The sequence below is a fragment of the Petromyzon marinus genome, chromosome 59, assembly GCF_048934315.1.
Source record: "Petromyzon marinus isolate PM22_M1 ecotype Great Lakes invasive population chromosome 59, UKy_Petmar_22M1.pri1.0, whole genome shotgun sequence".
Lineage (NCBI taxonomy): Eukaryota > Metazoa > Chordata > Hyperoartia > Petromyzontiformes > Petromyzontidae > Petromyzon > Petromyzon marinus.
This window is the reverse complement of record NC_133725.1, coordinates 14558124-14578452: the sequence shown is the minus strand read 5'-3', so window position 1 is coordinate 14578452 and position 20329 is coordinate 14558124. Positions and strand designations below refer to the sequence as shown.

The 20329-nt window shown below is 46.4% G+C and overlaps 1 long non-coding RNA gene across 2 annotated transcripts; it reads left to right on the top strand.

The window, feature by feature from the left end:
* The first annotated feature begins 1277 nt into the window (after window positions 1-1277).
* LOC142905888 (uncharacterized) lies at window positions 1278-20044 on the top strand. 2 transcript variants are annotated; one of them, XR_012929891.1, is made up of 4 exons: window positions 1278-1438; window positions 13813-13929; window positions 17048-17170; window positions 17987-18889. It is a non-coding gene; the product is annotated as an uncharacterized LOC142905888 (long non-coding RNA). The 2 variants fall into 2 exon arrangements; XR_012929890.1 differs by lacking the exon at window positions 17987-18889 and adding an exon at window positions 18899-20044 and having other exon boundaries at window positions 1280-1438.
* Window positions 20045-20329: the final 285 nt, after the last annotated feature.

Sequence of the window (20329 nt, the reverse complement as noted above, 5' to 3'; positions counted from 1 at the left end):
ATCCCCGTAGAGACTTAACAGGCTGTAGGGGCAAGTGCTGTTAGCCAGCAGTACGTATGAAGGCCGGCACGACACACGAGGGGGTTGGATTGCCAGCACCACGCCCGGCCGCCTTTGTCTCCCCAGTGGCGATCTTTACACACCACACCAGGTACTCATTCGAGGTTGAGTCAACCTAGGGGAGGCCCAGCACCGGTTCAGATAATCGTTACTGCTGTTGGCCTTTAGAGGGAATCCAACTCGGGGTCGCCGGGTTCATAGCGCGGCGCGCTGTCAGCTCTACGACCGTTCCACACACACACACAGACTCACACAGAGACTCGCACACATACAGACTCACACACACAGAGACTCACACAGACTCACACACACAGACTCACACAGAGACTCGCACACATACAGACTCACACACACAGAGACTCACACAGAGACTCACACACACACAGAGACTCACACACACACAGACACAGAGACTCACACACACACACACAGAGACTCACACATACAGAGAGTCACACACACACAGACTCACACATACAGAGAGTCACACAGAGAGTCACACACACAGAGACTCACACAGAGAGTCATACACACACAGAGAGTCTCACACACACACACAGACTCACACAGAAACTCGCACACATGCAGAGAGTCACACACACACACAGATTCACACACACAGACTCACACAGAGAGACTCACACACACACAGACTCACACAGAGAGACACACACACAGAGAGTCACACACACACAGACTCATATAGAAAGCCTCACACACACACAGACTCACACAGAGAGACTCACACCACCACCGCCACCACTCACCCACAGCTCGGTTCCACTCCTGCTCTGGGGTCGGTCCGCGTCTCTCTAACGACCAAACTGCCAGTGGGAAGCACGTGGCGCGAGGCGCGGGGATGGTCCAAGATAACCACGCCCCCGTGACGTCAGAGCCATGAGCTCCTCCCCCTCACACCTGAGCTCCTCCCCCCCTGCCCCCCCTCGCGACCACGCCCCATGGTCCGCCATTTCTCTCCCCCTCGCTACCCCCCTGCCCCTCCTCGTGACCCCCCTTCCCCCCCCGCCCCTCCACATTCGCAACCCCCCATGCCCCCTCACAACCCCCCATGCCCCCTCACAACCCCCCATGCCCCCCCTTTTTCTCCACCTAACGAACCCCCTCTATGCTCCCCCTCACGCCCCCCTTGCCCCCCCTGCCCCCCCCCTCGTGACCCGCCCCCTCACCCCCCATGCCCCGCCCCCCTCCCCCGCTGCTACTTCCGCTTAGGCCGGGGCCGAGTGGAGGCGGCGCGCGCTGTGGATTGTGGGTGGCGAGCGGCTGATTTGGATTCCAGCTCACGGCCACCGTCAGTGGCTCGCGAAAGCTTCTGAAGCGGCGGCTCGCTGGGCCTCCTCTACGTCGACTCAGCCTGAAGGTGAGAACCTCGCGCGGTGTGTCCACATCAGCAGTGGCGGCGGCGGCGGTGGGGGGAGACAGAGGAGGCGCCTGGCCCACAGCCGTCACGTTCTGCTGAGTTTGCTTCAAGCAGAGCTCGGCCCTGCTGCTGCTGCTGTTGAGAGGCACTCCCAGAGGGCCGTGTGGCTGATGGGAATTATAGTTGTGGTTAAATTATAGTTGTGGTTACAGTTCATAATAACGGTTTTTGGGTTAGATCGCGTTTATTTATAAATGTGTCGTAACCCTCCACCACCCGACACGGCCAATCAGCAAAAAAAGTGTCACGTTGACAAAAGACAAATAATTCACTACTTTAGCCCAGTACTCAAACTGTAAATGTGGATTCACTCTTCAACACACCGGTGGGCTAAAGTAGTGAATTATTTGTCTTTTGTCAACGTGACACTTTTTTTGCTGATTGGCCGTGTCGGGTGGTGGAGGGTTACGACACATTTATAAATAAACGCGATCTAACCCAAAAACCGTTATTATGAATAATATTGGTCGCGAAAGCCTACGTGTTAAACTGTGGTTACAGTTGTTGGTCGTGGTTATTGTTGTGTGGTTGTTATTGTGGTGGTTGTGCAGGTGGTGGCACACGAGTTAACCCATAGCACCAGGGTCTAGCCCTCCTCTTGTACCTAGCCAGGCAGAGCAGTCAACCCATGGCACCTGAGTCTGGCCCGTGGCCTCCTCCTGCACTTAGCCTGGCACAGCCGTCAAACCTTGGCACCTGAGTTATTGTGGGGACATCACCGCCACGTAGTGGTGAATGGCGACAGTTGATGTGTGTGGGCTTGTGTGTGAGTATGATGGTGAATGCGTGAGTATGATGGTGAGTATCATGGCGAGTGTATCATGGTTAGTTAGTAATACTGAGTGTGAGTTTGACTAATTCTCCTCTCTCTCGCTGTCTCTGCTTTCCCCCCTAACTACCTCGCCTGGTGTACAGGAGGTTGTGGGTTCGACCCCGACCCTGATGCCTGCTGTATATTTGGAGTTTGCGTGTCTCTGTCTCTCCCCGTGGTCGTGTGGACTTTTTCTCCGGGTCCTCCGGTTTTTCCCTCCACATTTAGAAACATTCGTTTAAAGTTTTTACTTAAAACTTTCGTGACTGTGATGATGAGCCACTTCGTTGAGCTATCATTGGTGCCAAATCGCTTCTGAAGAAGAGATGTTTAGCTCAGTGGACCTTAGTCTAGTTTTCTCTCTCCTTCCCGAGCACAAAAACAAGCAGGAGCAGGGGTAGGAGCATTCTCCACTTAGTGGTGGTGATGACGCCACGGCGCTTGTGCCAGGATATGTGCACCACAGATATCCATCACATAGAGACCCATAGAGTCATCACACATAGACCTATACACTCACCACGCACATACCCTCAGACTTGCACAGAGAACCATAGACTCACCACAGAGACCCATAGACTCATCAGACAGAGAACCACAGACTCAAACAGATCCACAGACTCGCACAGAGCCCTATAGACTCACCAAACAGAGACATAGACTCACCAAACAGAGACATAGACTCACCAGACAGATACCCATAGACTCAATCGTACCCATACTCACACAGAGAGCCATAGACTCACCACAGAGACCCATAGACTCACCACAGAGACCCATAGACTCACCACAGAGACCCATAGACTCACCACAGAGACCCATAGACACATCAGACAGAGACGCATAGACTCACCCCACAAAGACGCATAGACTCACCCCACAGAGACCCATAGACTCAGAGAGAGACCCATAGACTCACCAAACAGACCCATAGAATCACCACATAGAGACCCATAGAGTCATACAAAAACGCATAGACTCATCACACAGAGAACCACCGAATCAAACAGACTCGCACAGAGCCCTATAGACTCATAAAACAGACACACATAAACTCACCACACAGAGACCCACGGACTCTCACAGAGACCCATAGACTCACCACACACAGATCCATCGACTCACAGAGAGCCCCAAGGGCTCGCGTGTGTGGTTATTTAGTTGAAGGTGGAGGGGGATTACCAGCCCCTTGCACCCATCCAGAACTCCCTGTTGCCACTGTGTGGCTGCGAGGCGACGTGAGGTTTACAGCTGGTCAGGTTTGGCGCCCCCCCCCCCCCCCCCCCCAAAATGGCATTTCTCACAACCACCGCCGCGTTATCGACCGTCGCCATTCGCCAATATGTGACAGTGACGTCACCACGGCGCCTGTGCCAGGCCAGGTGCACTTTGAAGCCACGTGAAGTGTCGAAGGCTCGCTGACCGGAGGTCCTGGAACAGACCCAGGTGCCATGGGTTGGCTGACTGAGATGACTGGCAGATGCACCACCTGTACCCCGTACTGTGCCAAATTGCTGCATATTTATCATCCGGTGTTCCGCTCGTTGTTGTGAGCGTCACTCCTCCGTTGTTGGTGGAGGGCGACTGTCTCCAACTGCCCAGTAGAAGCGTCCTTCACGAGCCTCCCCCGCAGAGGCCGATCCCGACACCGCTGGTACCAGTCGTCGGCAAAGCCCACTCAGCTCCATATCCTCCCGTAACGCATCAGTCCGCCTCCACTCCAGCCCATGGCGTTCCCGCCCATCCCCCTCCATCCACCCACATACTCACCTACCGGCTTACTGACGCACTCACCCACTCATATCTGCTCACGCACCCACACATTACATTTTAAATGCAGGCCACGCAAAGCATCGTGATCAGTTTACACCAAAATCTACTCTCAACCACTTAAACCACATATTCGTGAATGATGCGCACCCTAATCTGCCACTACGGTTGTGTGCAGGGTGTTGTGATGTCACGTAGTACGACGTTTCTCCTGGTCCCCCCCTTCTCCGTTATAACGCGCCGTCTATCTATGGCCTCGTCGCATTGGCCTTCATGGACGAGTGGTGATGGTGAAAGATGATTCAGCGGTGGACACTGAATTTACCGGGGCCCCATTTAACGTTTAGGTGACACGGGACACGGTACGTGAAGAACCTTTTATCTTTCGATTTAAAGCTTTCGTGACTGCAATGATTCATCTTCTTTGGTTCTTTCGGTAAAGTCACGTAGAATTAGAATAAAATAATAAATTGATAAAATAAAATAACACAATAATATTCTCACGACGTTTCGGCCACAACACAAGCGGCCTTCATCGGGTGAAGGGACGAGACTGTCTGGTAGGACAACGCTGGAGTGTTGTCCTACCAGACAGTCTCGTCCCTTCACCTGATGAAGGCCGCTTGTGTTGTGGCCGAAACGTCGGGAAAATATTATTGTGTTATTTTATTTTATCAATTTATTATTTTATTATAATTCTACGTGACTTTACCGAAAGAACCAAAGAAGATGAACCTTTTATCTGTCCTATAAGCAGACTCCTCTGCGTGGGATATTTAACACCTCTTAATGCACAGACAACAGCCAACTCAGCCTCGCCTGCCGGAGGAGCTCACTGATGATCGGACAGTGCCCAGATCTCTCAAGCATCTGTGAGCTACTCGCACACAAAGATCCCCCGTGTAGCCTTTAACAGACTGTTGGGGCAAGTGCTTTATAACATCATCAAAGGGGCGCTGCAATATGATGCAATCCAAATCACCGATCAGAGATTTTCCTATATATGGTCTTTGTTGATCGTGAATCAAGACTAATTGTATTGATTCCACTCAATCGATCCTGCAGCAAGCTCGAAATGTCCGATTTTATCTGCAATATTCTGCGTTTCACAGATCATACAAAGCAACGGTATTGATGCCCGATTTGTATGAGCGAGTGGGTGGCAGGGTGAGTGGGTTTTTGAGTGGGTGAGTGAGGGTGTGGGTGGCTTTAGTAGTTGAGCGGGTGGGTGAGTCAGATAATGAGGCACCGCAGTGGCGAGATGTTAACTCCCTCGCCCAGAATACAGGATGTAATCAATTCGATCCCGACCCTGAAGCCTGTATATTTGGAGTTTTCATCTTCTTCCGTGGTCGCATCGATTTTTTTTATTCCTTGGGATTTGTTTTACACGTAGGCTTTCGCGACCAATATTATCCATAATAGAGGGTTTTTTGGGTTAGATCGCATAAATATATAAATGTGTCGTTAAAACCCACCACCACCCGACACAGCCAACTAGTAAGGGTTGTCACGTAATCAGAACATGCCAATTTATCACTAGTACAGCACACCGGTGTGTTGGAGAGTCAAGCCACAACATTTACAATCTGAGTACAACTTTTCGCCAGTAATTACAACTAGCTTCATCAGGCGACAGCCAGATTTGTGGAGAAGTTAGTCTGTTTCGTTCCTTATAAAGAGGCATAGATGTGGTGACCACACTTTGGCGCTCTTGATGCAAAGTGGGGAGGGGGGGAGAGATTAATGAGTCAACGTACATTATGCATGCGCATTATGTGAACCCTTTGCGCTTGTCCTTCTGGTCCATTGTGTGCATTAAAATAGCCGGGTTTTCCCTCCGCATTTCAAATCAACATGCGTTTAAAGGATTTGAATGCAATAAATGTTTACGTGATAAGCCACTTCGTCGACCTATTATTTGTAACCAGGTCACTTGCTATACCTCTGTGTGCCTTACCTGGTAAAAAAAAAAATGTTTAGTTTCAGTTTATTGGATGGTTGAGTGGGTAGGTGGGATTTTGAGTGCGTGGGTGGGTCAGTTGGAGATTGAGTGGGTGTCAGGGTGAGTGGGTGGGTAAATTGGTGAGTGAGTGTGTTTGAGATCCAGTGGGTGGGTTTGTGAGTGGGTGGGTGAGTAGGTGGCTGAGTCGGAGTGTGGAGTGCCATGGTGGCGAGATGTTAACTGCCTCGTCTTTTATAAACGAGGTCATGGGTTCGATCCCGACCCTGACGTCTGTATATTTAGAGTGAGTGGGTGTGTAGGTGGGTGCATAGGTAAGTTCTTGAGTGAGTGGCTTGGTGTGTTGATGAGTCAGTGGGTTAGTGAATGAGTGGGTTTGTGAGTGGGTGAGTGAGTGTGTGGGTGGCTTTAGTAGTTGAGTTGGTGGGTGAGTCAGATAATGAGGCGCCACAGTGGCGAGATGTTAACTCCCTCGCCTGGTATATTGGAGTTCGTAGGTTCCCCCCAACCCTAAAGCCTGTATACATTTGGAGTTTGCATCTTCTCCCCATGGTCGGGTGGAATTTTCTCCGGGTTCTCCGGGTTGTCCCTCCGTATTTAGAAACATGCATTTATAGAATGTGGCTGCTATAACGTTCTACGTGAAAAGCCACTTCATTGAGCTGTTATTTGTGGGCAGATTGCTTCTGATAAAGATTTATATAGCTGTGGGCCTTACCTGGAAAAAAAAAATCGTTTTAGTTCAGTGTTTTTTTATGATTGGCTGGGTGCATGGGTGAGTGGGTTGGTGTGTGGGTGGTGGATGAGTGGATGGGTGAGTAGCTGGATGCATGAGTGTGAGTTATAGATTGAGAGAGTGGCTTGGTGAGTGTGTGAGTGGCTCGGTGGTTGAGTTTGTGGGTGGTTGAGTAAGTAGCTGGTTGAGTAAGTGGCTGGTTGAGTTAGTGGGTGGTTGAGTTCATGGGTTGTTGAGTTAATGGGTGGGTATTTGAGTGGGTGGGTGTGTGGGTTCATGGATGGGAGAGTCGGAGAATGGAGCGCCATTGTGGTGAGATGCGAGCCACTTCACCTGGAAAACAGGAGGTTGTGGTTTCGATCTCGACCCTTCTGCCTGTATATTTGGAGTTTGCACGTTCTCCCCTTGGTCGCATGGATTTTTCTCCATGTCCTCCGGGTTTTCCCTCTGCATATAAAATCAACATGCATTTATAGGATTTGGCTGCAATAAATGTCTACGTGATAAGCCACTTCGTTGGCCTATCATTTGTAACCAGGTCACTACTGAAAGTGATGTACAGTATATAGCTCTGTGACCCTTACCTGGTAAAATAAAATTAGTTTAGTTTATTGGCTGGGTTGGTGAATGGGTAGGTGGGTTGTTGTGTGCTTGGGTTGGTGGGTTAGAGATTGAGTAGTTGTCAGGGTTGAGTGGGTTTGTTGTGAGTGGGTGGGTGAGTGGGTGGCTACGTCAGATAGTGGAGTGCCATTGTGGCGAGATGTTAACTTCCTCGTATTTTATGCAGGAGGTTGTGAGTTCAATCCCGACCCTGACGCCTGGAAATTTGGAGTGTGCATGTTGTTCCTGTGGTCGCGTGACATTTAATCAGAGTTCTTCGGGTTGTCCTGCTGCATTTAGACACATGCATTTATAGAATTTAGCTTCTACGTGAAAAGCCACTTCATTGAACTGCTATTTGTGGTCACGTGGCTTCTGAAAAATATCTATTTTGCTGTGGGCCTGACCTGGTAAAATAAAAAAAAATATTTAACATTTAGTTTAGTTTGTGGATAATTGGGTGGGTGGGTGAGTGGGCAAGTGCATGGGTGAGTGCCTGGGTGGGTTTATGGGTACTGAGTGGCTGGGTGAGTCAGTGCCTGGATGCATGTGACGGTGGGTATTTAAGTGAGTGGGTGACTGTGTGGGTTAGTGGGTGGGAGAGTCATATAGTGGGGGGCCACAGTGGCGATATGTTAACTACCTCGCCTCGTATACAGAAGGTTGTGGGTTCGATCCTGACCCTAATGCCTGTAGATTTCCCTCCACATTTAGAAACATGTATTTAGAGGAGTTGGTTGCTATAAATGTATACATGATAAGCCACTTTTTTGAGCTATAATTTTTGGCGATGGTGCTTCTGAAAACGATATTTATAGCTCAGTGGGCCTGACCTGGTAAAATAAACCTGGTTGAGTTAGTGGGTGGTTGAGTTAATGGGTGGTTTAATTATTGGGTGGCTTTATTATTGTTTGGTTGAGTGATGGGTGGATGATTAGTTATTTGGGTAGTGGGTGATTTGGTGAGTCGGTGAGTGGCTGAGGGAGTGGGAGGTGGTTGGGTGAGTGTGTGGGTTAGAAATGGAGTGGGTGGCAGGGTGAGTGGATGTGTAAGTGGGTGAGTGAGTAGGTGAGTGGCTGGGTAATTAGGTGAGTGGCTCGGTAAATTATTGAGCAGCTGGGCGAGTAGGTGAGTGTATGGGTGAGTGTGGGTGGGTATGTGGTTGGGTGAATGAGTGTGTGGGAAGGAGGTTAGGTGGGTAGTGGGTGGGTTATACATTGAGTGAGTGCGTTAGTGACTGGGTGAGTGAGTGGGCAGGTGGGTGGGTGAGTGAGTGGGCAGGTGGGTGGGTGAGTGGGTGGGTTAGCAATTGAGTGGCTCGGTGAGTGAGTGCTGGGTCGGTGAGTGGGTGAGTAGGTGAGTGTGTGGGTGTTAGTTAGTGGGTGGGTGATTGATGGGGTGGGTGTGTGAGTGAGGAGATGGGTGGGTGGGTTGGTGAGTGCATGAGGGAGTAAGTGGGTGGTTGGGCGAGTGCATAAGTGAGTGGGTCAGTGAGTGGGTGTGTGGGTGTGTGTAGATTAGTTTGGTATGAGATTGAGTGGGATGCTGGGTGAGTGGTTGAGAAGATAGGTGGGCAAGTTAATGAGTGAGTGGGTGGGTTAGTGGAGGGGTGAGTGACGGGTTGGGTGAGTGAGTGAATGGGTGAGTGACGGCTGGGTGGGTAATTTAACATGGGAAGTTGAGTGGGTAAGTTAGCGTGTAAGTGAGTGGATGGCTGAGTCAGAGAGTGAGGCGCCAAGGTGGTGAGATGTTCACTATTTTGCCTAGTATACAGGAGGTGGTAGATTCGATCCCGACCCTGTCGCCTGTATATTTGGAGTTTGCAAGTTCTCACCCGTGGTCGCCTGGATTTTGTTCTAGATACTCAGGGTTTTCCCTCTGCATTTAGAAGCAACATGTGTTTAGAGGATTTGGCTGCAATAAATGTATCTGTGATAAGCCACTCGTATATCTATCATTTGTAGCCAGGTCTATTCTGAAAAGGATCTATATAGCTTAATGGGCCTTGCCTGGTGAAATAAAAAGTAAATTTCAGTTTAAAGCTTTCATGACTGCAAGGATTCATCTTCTTGGTTCTTTCGGTAAAGTCACGTAGAATGGGAATAAAATAATAAAATTAAATAAGACAATAAAATTCTCACGACGTTTTGGCCACAACACAAGTGGCCTTCTTCAAGTGAAGAGACAGGTCTGTCCGGAAGACAGAGCTTGAATGAACGCTGACATGCAAGGACCGCGTCTATTAAGCTGTGTGGGCGGAGTTAAAATATGAATTTGCATGTTACCTGCATCACCTCCGGAGAGGAGGAGGGAGGGGGCTGGGAACACAGGCAGAGAGGAAACAAGAAAAGGGGCAAGTGCAACAGCCAAGGTGCGCTGTTGTGTCCTGAGTTGCCTTATGACTATGCTGTAAACTGGACTACTATATAATACAATATTATACCTTCCAATCTAAACTACATTGTATAACATCATATCATAGACAAATTCCACTTTTGAATTATACAATGCGTTACTTTACACTACCCTATACTTTAGATTATAAACTATTAGACTTGTGATATTACACTATGTCTTATTCTATGAACCCAACTATATACCACACTGATGTATATTCATTATGCAATTACGATGCTATATATTGCCTTATGAGTTATGTTAAACATTACAATGTTATACTATTAATTATTATACTACATGTTGTAAACCATACCATTGACCGTGGTGTGAGAAGTATTAAGAGGCAGTGCCAGCGAAAGGGCTGCGGTCTGAAAATCACCATAAAATACAATCAATTAAGAACCGAAATGGTTTAAAACATCTTTCCAATGGTTACTAAGCCAGAATCCATCTTCTCGGTTGAAATTGTATCTGTGCTTGTATATGTGGATGGCCTCATGAACGAATCTCTCATGGTAGCCGGTTGGCTTGCAAAGAACCTCTGTCTTGGAGAAGTCAATGTCATGTGAGCCCACTGAATTATAACAGTGATCTGCCACGGCAGAGGAGTTCGTCCTACCGTGTTTCAAGTCTGCTTTATGTTCGCGGATGGGGTCTGATATATGTCGTGTGGTTTCTCCAATGTAGCTGCTACCACAGACGCACTTTAGTTTGTAAACGCCCGGGTACTGTATGTCTGGAACCACATCCTTTACAGATGGAACCAGATCACGGATTTTTTTGTACTGTGTTGAATTGGACCTGGATTTTGTGTTTATTCAGGATTTTGGAGATATTTTTGTGACCCCCGCAATGTACAGTGAGGGAAAAAAGTATTTGATCCTCTGCTGATTTTGTACGTTTGCCCACTGACAAAGAAATGATCAGTCTATAATTTTAATGGTCGGTTTATTTGTGGTGAAGGTTGTTTTGAAAACGAGCTACGTAGCTCATTGGGCCTAACCTGGTAAAATAAACATAATTTAGTGTGTAGGTGAGTGGGCGGTGGGTGAGTGAAATATTGGGTTAGAGATATAGGTGGGTGGCTTGCTGAGTGGGTGAGTGGCTCGGTGGTTAAGTTAGTGGGTGGTTGAGGTAGTGGGTGGTTTAATTAATAGGCGATTTAGTTTGTGAGTGGTTGAATTATTGGGTGGTTGACTGATGGGTGGGTGAATAATTCCGTGGTAATGGGTGAGTAGATGAGTGGGCGGGTGGTTGGGTGAGTGGGGGATTAGAAATTGAGTGGATTGCAGGGTAAGTGGATGTGTAAGTGGGGTGGGTAAGTAGGTGAGTGGCTGAGGGAGTGGGCAGCTGGTTGGGTGAGTGGGTGGGTTAGGAATTGAGTGGGTGGCAGAGTCAGTTGATGTGTAAGTACTGGGTGAGAAGGTGAGTGGCTCATTGAGTAAGTGAGTGGATGGGCGAGTAGGTGAGTGGATGGATGAGGGAGTGAGTGGGTGGGTGAATTAGTGGGTGGGTGAGTGGATGTTTGGGTGGGTGGATGAGTGAGTGAGTGTGTGGGTGAGTGAGTGAGTGTGTGGGTAGGTGGTTAGGTGGTTAGTGTGTGGGTTATAAGTTGAGTGGGTTAGTACCTGAGTGAGTCGGCGGGTGGGTTGGTGAGTTCGTTGTTGGATGAGTGGGTGAGTATTAGTGGGTAGGTATGTAGGTGAGTGATTGACTGTGTGGGTGGGTGAGTGAGTGAAGAGATGGGTAGGTGGGTTGGTTGGTGGGTGCGTGAGTGAGTAAGTGGGTGCATGAGTGCATAAATGGGTAGGTGAGTGAGTTAGTGGGTATGAGATTGCGTGGGTGGTTGGGTGAGTGGTTGAGAATTAATTTTGATGAGTTAGTGGGTGGGTGAGTCGGTGAGTGAGTGGTTGGGTTAGCGTATGGGTAAGTGAGCAAGTGGTTGGGTGAGTGTGTGGGGTAGTGAGTGATTGAATAAGTGGGTGAGTGAGGGGCTGGGTGGTTGGCTTGGCTAGTGAGATTGTGGGTGGGTAAGTGAATGGGTGAATGGGTGTATTGGTCGGTGAGTGTGTGAGTAAGTTAGTCGGCACGTGATTGAGCGGGTGGCTGGCTGAGTGCGGGAGAAGATGGGTGGGTGAGTTAGTGGGTAGGTGAGTTGGTGCGTGGTTGGGTGAGTGAGGGGGTGGTTGGGTGAATGGGGGAGTGACTGGTGGGTGGGTAAGTTAATGTGGGAGGTTGAGTGGGTGAGTTAGTGTGTAATTGGGTGAGTGGGTCAGAGAGCGGGGTGCCACTATGGTGAGATATTAACTACCTCACTAAGTATACAGGAAATCGTGTATTCGATTCTGACCCTGCTGCCTGTATATTATGAGTTTTAATGTTTTGCCTGTGTCTTCGTAGATCTTTCTCCGGGTCCTCCAGATTCATCCCTCCCCATTTAGAGTCAAGATTTGTTTAGAAGAAATGTCAGCTTGATAAGCCACTTCGTTCACGTATCAGTTGTAACCAGATCACTTCTAAAATGTTTTATATAGCTCTGTGGGGCTTACCTGGTAAAATACAAAATAGTTTAGTTGTAGTTTATTGGATGGGTGATTGGGTAGGTGGGTAGTTCGGTGCGTGGGTGGGTTAGAGGTTGAGTAGGTGGCAGGATGAGTGGGTGGGTGAGTAGATAAGTGGCTGGTGAGCAGGTGGGTGGATGAGTGCATGAGTTATAGATTAAGTGGGTGAATGGGTCAGTGTGTGATTTGGGGCATGAATAGGTGATTGGGTGGGTTAGTGGAGTGTTGAGTGAGTGGGTCGTTGAGTTAGTGAGTGGGGGGTATGCAGGTGGGTTCGTAGGTAAGTGGTTAAGTGAGTGGCTGGGTGTGTTGATGAGTGAGTGGGTTTCGCGATTAAGTGGGTGCCACGGTGATTGGGTTCATGAGTGCTTGGCTGGGTGTTTGAGTGGGTGGGTGGGAGGCTGAGTCAGAGTGGAGCGCCAGGGTAGCGGAATGTTAACTCCCTCGCCATTTGTATAAGACATCGTGGGTTCGATCTCGATCGTGACGCCTGTATATTTGGAGTTTGCATGTTCTCCCTGTGGTTGCATGGATTTTTCTCTGGGACCTCCGAGTTTTTCATGCATATTTAGAAATATACATTTAGAGGCTTTGGCTGCTATAAATGTCCACGTGATAAGCCACTTCTTTGAGCTATCATTTGTTTGCCATGTCGTTTCCGACAAGGATCTATATAGCTCAGTGGGCCTTGCCTGGTGAATTTAAAATAATTCAATTGTAGTTGAACTATTTTAAGTGAATAGGTGGATGAGTGGGTCGGTGGGTTGGTGAGTGGCTGGTTTAGTAAGTGAGAGGTTGGATGAGTGGGTGGGTGGTTGAGTTGTTGGTTTAGAGATTAAGTACGTGGCAGGGTGAGTGAGTGGGTGGTTGAGTTGTTGGTTTAGAGATTCAGTACGTGGCAGGGTGAGTGAGTGGGTGGCTTTACGAGTGGGTGGGTGGGTGGATAAGTCAGAGAATGGGGCGCCATGGTGGCTAGGAGATGTTAACTGCCTCGCCTGGTATATTGGACTTCGTAGGTTCGATCCCGACCTTGACGCCTGCTGTATATTTTAAGTTTGCATGTTCTCCCCGTGGTCGTGCAGATTTTTCTCCGGTTTCTCCAGTTTTTCCCTGCACATTTAGAAACATGAGTATTTTGAGCATTTGGCTGCTATACATTTCCATGTGATAAGCCACTTCGTTAGGCTATCATTTGTGGCCAGGTCGGTTCTGAAAAATAGCTCTGGTAATATAAAAAATGGTTTCATTTATAGTCTACATAGGATTGACTTCCCAGGAAGTAACACTCATTGTATAAACCCCAGAAGAATATTGTTTTGAGTCACCTAAACCAGAATGTGAACTGATATATTCGTATTTTCAAGCGAGGTTCTTGGCCACAGACCACCTGGACAAATATGATGTAGTTTAGTTTGCATATGAATTATTACTTGGGGTTTGTTGACATGATAAAGTTAATGTTTTCTTTGACAGGTCTATTGTGTTGTACACTCTGACAGGGGCTCAGGCTTGTTGGGGCAGCATCTGGCTGAAATGCACCTTCACAACAGGAAGATTGGAGAGAGGCTTCACAAGGAAGAGAAACTATCGGTATTGAATCATGAAAATGTAAAACATGTGGAAAACTAGGCCCACCGATCCAACCCTAGCATCATGTCAACTATGTATTATGTTGACATTCCTTCGCACTGAGAGTAGGCATGCTAATCGGATCTAATGAATATGTGTAAACAGGCGATTTGTGTGTAAACAAACACACATTTCATACAGCTGTTTATTAATCGTAAAAATCAAGCGATTGAGCTAGTGAATGAGATAGACACATGCTGTCATTATTTCATACATGAACACAACTAGCCAGCCAGCGGTCATGCTTTTCCACACCTAATCACATTCATCTCTTTGTTTTAGCCATCTTTGTGATGAAGGGAACTGTATTGTTCATGTGTGTGCAATGTACTTTTCAGAATATGAATTATGTTGGGTAATATATGAATTATGGCTATTAAAAGTATCTGTATTTAAGTCCATCAGGGCAAACTCTTCTGCAAAGGAGACTTAGAGCATTCAACATTGCGTCCCTTTATATTTTTGCTAATCGCAATATTTTTCGATTTAAAGCTTTCGTGACTGCAGGGATTCATATTTTTGTTTCTTTCGGTAAAGTCACGTGGAAGGGAAATAATAAAATAATACAAATAAAACATTATATAATAAAATTTTCACGAAGTTTCGACCACAACGCAAGCAGACGTCCTCAGATGAAGAAACAGAGCTGTCGGAAAGACAGCGTCTTAATGAACGCTGGGTAGTGTTCATTAAGACGCTGTCTTTCCGACAGCTCTGTTTCTTCACCTGAGGACGGCTGTTTGCGTTGTGGCCGAAATGTCGTGAGAATTTTATTATATTATGTTTTATTTGTATTATTTCCCTTCTACGTGACTTTGCCGAAAGAACCAAGAATATAATCGCAATATGTTCAGGAGATAAATGTCAAGGTCTGCTAGCCAAAAGAAGGCTTTAGGAGAGAGTTCATGTAGTTTTGCTATTCATTCATTAAAGGGCAATAGAGTAAATGCTAAAATAAATGTTTTCAGCTAATTATTTATATACGCTAGATTTACAAGTCTATAATGTACAGAAAATACCATGGTTGGCCAGACCATTGCTCGGCATCTGCATGTGGCTCCTGGGCAGTTCAAGTGTGGCTCTGCAGAGGCGCTGCTAATTTGTAACTCTTCAATTTAACTTTATATGAAGTGAGAACAATCTGGTATCGGAGGCAGGCCATGAGTACTCCCAGGGCACTGAGATTTCTAAAGTCAAAATTCCACAGCCAGTCGACACGAGTCAACTTCTGTATGGCTAATCTTTATCTCTTGTGGCTCCCGCGGCCATCTGAAGATTATGGTATGCTGCTGGTAGGGTCAGGAAAGTTGGTCACCCTTGGTATATATCTGTATATGCGTTGATGATTTTGTGCAATGTTCAGCTGCTCCGTCACGACAGGGGTCCCAGTCAGTTTGAGACTGCTAAATTAAGGTTCTCATGTGTTTTACAGATTTTGATAAAAATTTCAGTCTTGAATTTCTCCCAACAGGTATAGACCCTGGGCAGGAGGATGTAGAGTATGTGGGTTTCATACGGCTATATGCTGTGGTTACATCCCACATGTGATCTCCGCTTTAAAGTCATGAAACTGGTTGTAGCCCATTTAAATTTGAATATACCCGTTTAACACGTAGGCTTTCGCGGCCAATATCATCCATAATATCGGTTTTTTTTGGGTTAGATCGTTGAAATATAAATTTGTCGTTAAACCCGCCACCGACAGCCAATTCGTAAGGTTTGTCACATAAACAGAACATTCCAATTCGTGAAGGGCTCACAAGTGACGTCATCACATCTATCCCTCCAAGGAATGAAACAGGAGGATTTCTCTATGATTTTGGCTGTCCACCTAATGATGATAGTTGTAAATACCAGCGAAACGTCATACTCAGATTGTAAATGTTGTGGATTTTCTCTCCAACACTTCGGTTTGCTGTTCAAGTAGCGGATTGGCATGTTCCGTTTACGTGACAACCTTACTAATTGGCTGTTAGGTGGTGGTAGGTTTAACGGCTCATTCATTTTTATGCGATCTAACCCAGAAAAAACTATGTTATAGATTTAATATACCCTTTTGTTGAAGGACAGCCTGGGTGACCAAAGTTTTATAGGAACGGCAATAATGTTTACTTGATTAAATTAGTTTTATCATGGAGCGGTGAAATCAGCTGTTGTTCAGATGTCAGTCTAATTAGTATTACATCGTAGAAATATGAGAGTCCTTTGTGTAATATTCTATTAACCACTGATGATGGTAACATTGGTTTAAGGTTACATTTTAAGAAGAACTAGATTGGCGTACATTTTATCTTGTGCAAGTACACAAATTTATAAAACAATATATTTGATAAAAAAATGCATATATTTTCTTCCATTGCACACAGTTGTACCATTGATAACAGGGCACACAGTTACAACTGACATCACCAGATATCACTGAAGTTCCCTCAGAGATCGATCTTGCATAACCAGTGTTCACGTAATCAGTTATGTTTTCGCTAATTACCAATTACACTCAGCCGGGTTTGAGAGACTTGTATGAATGTATGTTGAACTTCCTTTCCACCGTACATAGCCAACCGTGCTAAACGGAGGTGTGGGAATTAAGCGCAGAACCTATCGTTAGGATCAATGCTGTTGTAATTTTTTTATGAGGATATCAATTGGTGGCTAAAATGAGATGTTCAAAGACTACAGCATGATAATCGGTACATAACATGAGTGTCGAATTATGTCTTAAGAATTACCCAGCCATTTGTACGTAAAATTCAACGTTTCTGGGTGACATCTTAAGTCCGTGTTCTTCATTGCAAGGCCCGTGGGCCGGTGGCAGTCCCTGGTGTCCTTTTTACTGCGACCCCTGACGTGCAGTCCCCGACAATACACACAAGTGAAAACACCCCATCATGCTGTCAAACCCCCCAATGGTTTCAAATGTGAGATGGCTCTTTCACTGATAATGTCTTATTCGCGAAAGTGGCCCCCCTCCGAAAATGAGTGAATATCACTGTTTTAGGTCAAGGATTGGCCAAATAAAGTAGGTATTATTTGCTTATGTTTCTAAATGTCCGTAATAAAACTATATTTATGCCACCAGCTGAATGAGTGGCAGGAGGACTGGGTGACGTTCTTCTCACGGCAGCAACTGCAGCTTCAGCTGGACATGATAGGGAAGGACTACGGTGAACGGGAAACCCGCGAGCTCTGGTCTCGGCTTCAGGTTCGTAAGCTGTTTCACTCTCGCCCTTAACCCTTTCCTGTTCCGAGACGACTACTCATTTCAGGATGGGTCTCGTTCACCACCGAATCTCGGAACCCGCAAGCGGTTCAGCGGTAATTTTATTTAGAGAGGCATAGCGCCGTTGTTTTTAAAGACATTGTACTCGCCGCAGAGCACCGTAGCAACAGGACAGCACTCTATTATAGCTGGTACCAAACTGTGCTACACACGTTCCCGCACGGCCTTGTGGGATCCTCGGTACTAATAAAGTTAATTAATATTTACTTCCTATTACGTTCCGATGACGTACACGAGATTCAGCGGTGAACGGGATGCACCCCGCAACTTGCGGTCATCTCTGAGCAGGAAAGAGTTAATACATGCAGCAGTGTAGCTCATCATGTGCACAGCCATATGGGAAACCCATTTGATCGCAGTGGGTTTTCGAGGTGACTTTAAAGGTAAAGTGGTGTTTCACACGCAGGCTTTCGCGACCAATATTATTCATGATAAAGTTTTTTTTGGCTTAGATCGCCCATTAGTAATGTTTCTGACATGAACAGAACGTGCCATTTATGTTATTGCTTCGGCACTCTGGTGTGTTAGAGAGGAAACGCGGAACATTTTAAAATGAGTACGACCTTTCGCTGGTGATTACAACCAGCATCATCAAGCAATTGCCAGAAGCGTTCTGACTTCTGGCAATTGCCTCATTGCAATTGGAGGTGGGTGTACGACGCATGTAAATTTATGCGATCTAACTCGAAAAAAACGTTATCATGAATAAAGCGGTGTTGTTTTTTGCGTGGTGTGCAGCTTCGGTTGGGGGATTTTTTCCGGGACGTAGAGGTGGTTCTGGCACTGCTCCACAGTGATATATGGACTGGGAATGCTGCAGAGATTAATGAAGGGCCCGTCATCTTTGACCCAGCCTCCTTCTATGGGCACTCGGAGTACGAGCTTGCCATCGCTGGGTACAAAAAAAAGCTACAAACAACCAAAACAATAGCAGCAACTGCCGTTCACTGCCCTGTCTGTGGCATGCAAGGTTCATTCGTATAACCTCAGTGTGGCAAGGGCTGGCTCATTTAATAAATAACAGAGACCAGGTAGAGTTGTGGTTGAGATGTCTACATGCTGAGGTCTCCACCCTCTCTATTTGCTAACTTACAAAGACTCATCCTTCCTTGCTAAGGCGTTTTGGGCAAATCCTGTTAAAGCTGATACAGTCAACAAAACAATAGTGGAACGATAAAACTCTTACTTATCCACGGCACTTGAGGATGCTTGAATGTTCCAGAAACACAGTTTGTCGAACAAGGAACCCCTGGTTCAGAGACAAGTTGCCACTGATGTGCTTTACCAGAAATCCAAGCTGAAGATAATTCATTACACGTCAAATGGAATTCAAACCCTCAGAGCTGGGATATGCTTCAGTGAACAAAAACACATTTGACATGATGTTTACTGTGCAGCCATTGGTGACCAAGTTGAGACCACAGCATTCCTGCACTTAATTCGCAGGAACGTTTGTTGATAGATGGCTCACTGAATTTTGAATGGAGGACCTCAATGGCATTGGCTCGGTGCTCTGACATTGAAATTAACCTCGAGCCACTCAATTACCTGCATTACGTTGAATTTGTTAAAATGTGTTCATTGTTATGTTGTTCGTGCTGGAACAGCAGCATTGTAAGATTTTGAATGTTTGGTGTTGTTTGGGTACAGGATGTTCCAGGAGCTTTAGCTCTACGCTTCACTCATCCTACCACGCTCTCATCCCAAAGTCACAAGGCTTCGGCAAGAACCAGAAGCTCTAGCAACTCTTCCACTACCTGAACCACTGGAATTACTTTGGGACAGGATACCGAGGGTAATCCATCTCCACCATGCGCAGTCTCCTCAAGTGAATGAACGGTGCAGGAAATCGTGGGCTATGGTGTATAACTATAAAAATTCTTATCGGCCATGATATACATTGTTGAATAAAGGCCTTCCCTAAGCCACCAAATAAATCTCACAAAACTAGTCCATTTAATTGCTGTGCAATGCCCTAGGCATTCCACGTGAGTGTGACCGGGGGTCCCTTTGTTCCGCATCCTGGCCATGATATCTGCGCGAAAACTGGGTCAGTTAATGTTAGAATCAGAATCTTTAATTAGGCTGGACGAATCTGATGAGCTATGAAGCTCTTTTTTTCACAGATGTCCAGTCGGGGCGAGTCAGAAAGTTACAACAACAAACAGCAATACAAACAGATAGGAGGGCAAAGTAAAGGAACGCGAAGCAAATTTTGACTTAAAACTTTCGTGACTGCAGGAAATCATATTCTTGGTTCTTTCGGTAAAGTCACGTAAATAGAAAACAAAAAACAATAAAATAAAGACCACTTGTGTTGCGATTGAAACGTCCTGGGTTTTTTGCTTTTATTATTTTCAATTTATTTTTTATTTGTTATTTTTAATTTATTTTTTTATTTAATTTGAATTTTATTTCTTGTTTTCTATTTACGTGACTTTACCAAGAATATGAACGCTAAGCAAGTCATGAAATGAAAATATATAAGAGTTCAAATTGCATTAGTGCATCAATTCCTGCCAAATTTTTTTATCACCAAATGCCATTTTGGGCAAGGCAGCATAACAAAAACAATCCCAGATGTTTGGCTAGTACCAGTTACAGTGTATGTTTTTGTTGTTGTTTTGCTATGGGAGTAAACCCATGCAGAGAAAGGGACCAGAATTAGGAAAGCGATGCCAGGCACTCCTTCAGAAGATGCCATGCACGGGCGTGACCACTGCACCACCCTGACGCCCAAACAAATGTAATTCAAATAATCTACAATACTGGAAAAATAAACCCTATTAGTATCAACCGAATGTCTGGACAATCTGACCCCCTCTACACAAGTAACAGTTGAGAGTCAACGCTGTGATGTTGTGCGATTGGTGCAAGCGACCCATCGTTGTGTTTTAATGTTGAGCGGTTAAACTTGCACTGTTGTGGGGTGAGGTCAAGTCCGATGGCTGCTTCCAGCGGTGTCAAGGTGAGCGTTTTGAAGAGGCTCGCGAAGGATGATACTTGGCAGTTGGGCGCAGTCTCCCTCCATTAACAACAGAGGACAGAGGAGCGACGCTCACAACAATTGGCTGAGCACTG